At 39.0% G+C, this 4,211-nt stretch overlaps 1 long non-coding RNA gene across 1 annotated transcript; it reads left to right on the forward strand.

Moving 5' to 3' along the window:
- Nucleotides 1-3,007: 3,007 nt before the first annotated feature.
- On the forward strand, nucleotides 3,008-3,856 carry LOC143756038 (uncharacterized). The gene is made up of 3 exons (XR_013209759.1): nucleotides 3,008-3,275; nucleotides 3,414-3,587; nucleotides 3,673-3,856. It is a non-coding gene; the product is annotated as an uncharacterized LOC143756038 (long non-coding RNA).
- Nucleotides 3,857-4,211: the final 355 nt, after the last annotated feature.

The raw sequence follows: 4,211 nt of genomic DNA on the forward strand, positions 1-4,211 counted from the left end.
GAAACGTCGTTTAACAGCCGTTCTTGAACAGGTTCTGCTCGATCATCTACACTAACGTTTCCCCGGGTACGATTGGTTTTATTGACACCATTGTTTATAATACACCAAAGCACAAAGTACCAGTAAAGGTACGGGGCGTGAAGTTTTCTGGGAAACGTGCACTAGACGGTTAGCGAATCACAACACACTTGGCCAGCTAACCAATCTGAGCCCATTGCGTATTTCTGATGGACTGGCTTCATAGAACCCGGAAACCATCAGACCGTTTTTACAAGGATGGGAAGAGCAGTGTAGAATAAAGGTAAAATATATGAAAAATAATGCAATTTTTTAAAAACGAAGCATGAACACATGTTACAGTGCACCCCACAAACACAATCAAGCCTTCGAAAAAATGTGTTTTACCACCCCTTTAAGTCAATCTCAAACTCAGATATGACTCAGATAGCCTGTGGGGGTTTGAGGGACAGTTCAGTGCTTTATCGTGTGTGCAGGACAATAGGTGTTAATGTTCTTCTTTCATATGGAGAGTGTCGGATAGCCAGCCTGATGAGCAAAGGCAAAATTATTTTAAGGATAAATCTCTCGATGTGGCCCCATATCTTATTAAATTATTAATTTTTTAGTTTATTTATTGTAGGCTATAAAGTTTTTTTTCACACAAAATTTAAATTTAAGTGTTCAATCCAGTTATTTCAACTTTTTTTTTTTTGAATGTTTGAGCGTCAACAATCTGGCATTAACTAAAAATGAACTGTTGACGACGCGTTCATGCCAAGAAACGAATGGGAGTGATCAGCAGATACAGAGCTCTTTAATTCGCGACCAACCTTGTTTTATTGTAAGGTGAATTCAACTAGACATGCTGTGTCTTTGAATCAACAAAGGCTAAATAATTTTTTTAGTTTTTTTTTACATGTGTATGGATGACACGCAGCGACATACAGTATTATCAGATTATGTGTTTTTACCCTGAAATGTTTAATTTCGAGAGAGATCCAGCGCGAGAGAGGCAAAGAAAAACTCATGTTTTTAATATATGTTGATTTGGACTATGTTCGTTTTGTACTGTTTTAATTTTGGCAATACAAATTTCAAATGTCGCAAGAATAAGATTCTGTGTTTCTTATTTTGCATCGCAAAGGAAATAAACTCTAAACTCGATGCAACCCTGTTTAAAAAAAAAAAAAAAACTGTCCCGACAATTTATTTAAACCTTGAATTGTTCGATGGGTTTTCAAACCTAAGTAATTTTACTGTCTTTTTACATTACACAATAATTTAGCAGACTAAAGACAAGCTTCTTCATTTTCATTTTCTGATGCAATCGGCAGACAGTCTTCCTTCGTCAGTTTTGTCTGTGCAGCGGCTCTACAGGAATGTAGCAAATTTATGTTCTAACGTGCCATTGATAATTAAACAAAATGCTTGACTTTAAATAAATAAAAAGTTAATAAACTCGCTAACCTATTTAAGCATCAAAAACGGTAAAACGTTAATGCTGTCGGCCAACATCGATTAACAGCATGTCGGCTACAATGCGATTCAATCTCGGTCGCATGAAGCTCCGCGAGGCTCATGTCGTTGCGTTGACCACAGAGCTACCGTCTGAACGCTATTAAGTTAACGTCTTATGCTCTTGCAAAGCCTAATTTATGTAGCCTGAATATGTTTCTATTGCAATGTTTTAAGTTTTCATTATGTATTCAATTTAATTTCAGTAATTTCAGTATTGTGAATTATATGAATATTAAATATAATATACTATATGAATTAATTTAACTACGTTTCACTTGAATTTCATCTGCTACCAGCTTTCAATCACTCTGAATGAGCCGCGGCGCGGCGGCAGATTACGCAATAGAGAGAATAAACGAGTAAACGGACACTATTCAAAGTCTGTAATTGTAGCGCCTCTTAGTGGTAAAAGGCAGCAAATACACTCCAAATTTTAACGCCGCGGCAGAATGGCGGCTGTAAAAGTATTATTCTGGTTGTCCACCTACTGTATGAATGTACTGCATACTTAATCAGTGTTGTATGTGTTCTTCTAATAGTGAACGTACTTTACAATCCTTATCTACAATAGTCAAAGTTGTTTGCCTCATTGTCATTTGTGTTTGAAGGCCACAATAGCCAGTTGCATAACCTGGAGGCCGTGAAAACGGAAATGGACATCACAGACAATCAACTGGAGAGCTGGATCATTGATATAATGAGTGGCCAGAAGGTAGAATATACTGTTTTATACTGTTTGATATGGTGCTTGATGTATCACTTCTGACTAAGCTTGGCTGCAATTCCAAAGAGGCTCATTGTAATCGTAGTCAAAGAGCACATACTCTGATTGCTGATGACGTGTGGAAAAGATGTGTACAATAAAGAATCTAACTAACCTAACTATACTCAACCTTAGCTACAAGTGTTGTCACGGTTGGTAAATCCTATGTCTTCTTCTTGTCTCGTGTCTCTGTTGTTGTGTGTGCGCTGATCAGAGGGGCGTGGCCGCTCATCAGTGCTCGTTCAGCAATCACTCATTACCTCATCACCAGCTGCAGTCTATCCATTCCTGTGTATATATCTCATCAACTTCTCATCTCCATTGTCAGATCGTTGTTTTGTGATTTCCGGTTGTGTTGATCCCTCTGCGTTCCAGTCCCGTGCCTTCGTTGTTCCTGTTCGTGTTCCTGTGGTCGTTATCTGGATTCGTCTTGTTTGTTCAGCACTCTCCGTCACCTCACTCACCGGATTCATCTGACCATTGGAGTCCCTGCGCCGCTAGCCTGTTACCACTGGACTCTTTCTTGCTTCATCATTGCTTTATAATAAATACTGAGTTTTTACTTGCATCTTGCTTCCGAGTTTCTATCATTACACGTGTAGCCTCAGTTACAGAGAAATATGAAAATATTGTTGAGGCTTTATTTTGCTCATACAGCAGAAATAATATTTTTTCATGGAATCAAGAATCATATTTCTTCTCTCTTCATTTCTTCCTCTCAGCAACAACATCCCCAAATGATGCTGATGTTGCCGCTGTTGCCAGCCGAATTGAGGAGCTGGTGGCAAGTGTTAAGAGGAGGTCCCAGCGTCTTTATAAAGATAGTGACGGATGCAAAGGACGTGCCCGGATCCGCCGAAAGATCAGGGAGGAAAAATAAATGTAAATTCTGTAGTGGAAATGTATAACACCTTGGTTCCTAATGCAGAAAAACTGACCTTGGACACCATTCTATCTGACCAGATTGTTTGGCCATGGCAGCTTACACACGGTGGTATGTACACAATTGTGTTGACTATGTGAAATAGTCACATAGTGGCACAAAATCTGTCATGCCTCGATTGTAACCCCAGAAAATCTTTAAATACTAATCTTAAATACAACCGACTTATGTTTCATCAATGTAATCCAGACTCTGTAGATCTAAGGACAAAGAGGAAGGCGTTCGACATAGTGATGGCAGTAAGGAGACTTGAGGAGGAGAAGAGGATTCTTATTGCAGAGATGAACAAGCATTGGACGTTTCTTTGCACCCGTGCAGACACCCTGAAGCAGATGTCATCCCAGCTTTCTAATGTGACATCAGGTATGTATTGGTTATACTTGGCATACATTACAATATTTCGGAAAGTTTCTAATTAATAAAGGCTCAACGTGTTTTAACATGTAAGGTGAGACGTGGGGCCTGCTTCAAGATGGTATCCAAGGTCTACGGAGCTTGACGATGAAGAACAAGCAAGCAACAGCCTGGCAAAGCATGCAAAGAACTGTTATGTTCAAGTCCTGACTGAAACAGAAATTGACTTTGATAGTGATTCTGAGGAATACCATACCAGTAGTGACTCTGAGCAAGATTAAACATGGCCAGAGTCCTTGTTTATGCTGTGGTGTGCTGGGGAGGCAGCATTAACCCTTTCACACGTAAGTTTAAAATATTCTAACTGAGCCCCCAGCGTGAGTTTTTCAAGGCGACGGTTATTTAGAACCTGTGACTTTAATGTTTCCATGGTGACGCGTCATTGCTTGTCACATGGCACAGCGCAACCACAACACAGCGATAAATGAATTATGATCTGCGTTTATGTAATTTTTATTTTTTATTAAAATTATACACAAATGTATTAGCTATAGCATGAAACACTGATATTCCGATTGTCAAATATGTGCAAGTGGAAGTGTTTTGTTGTTTAAACACCTTTATAACGATTGC

The sequence above is a fragment of the Siphateles boraxobius genome, unplaced genomic scaffold (assembly GCF_051911475.1).
Source record: "Siphateles boraxobius isolate OS27281-9 unplaced genomic scaffold, OSU_SipBor_1 107, whole genome shotgun sequence".
In the NCBI taxonomy this organism is placed as follows: domain Eukaryota; kingdom Metazoa; phylum Chordata; class Actinopteri; order Cypriniformes; family Leuciscidae; genus Siphateles; species Siphateles boraxobius.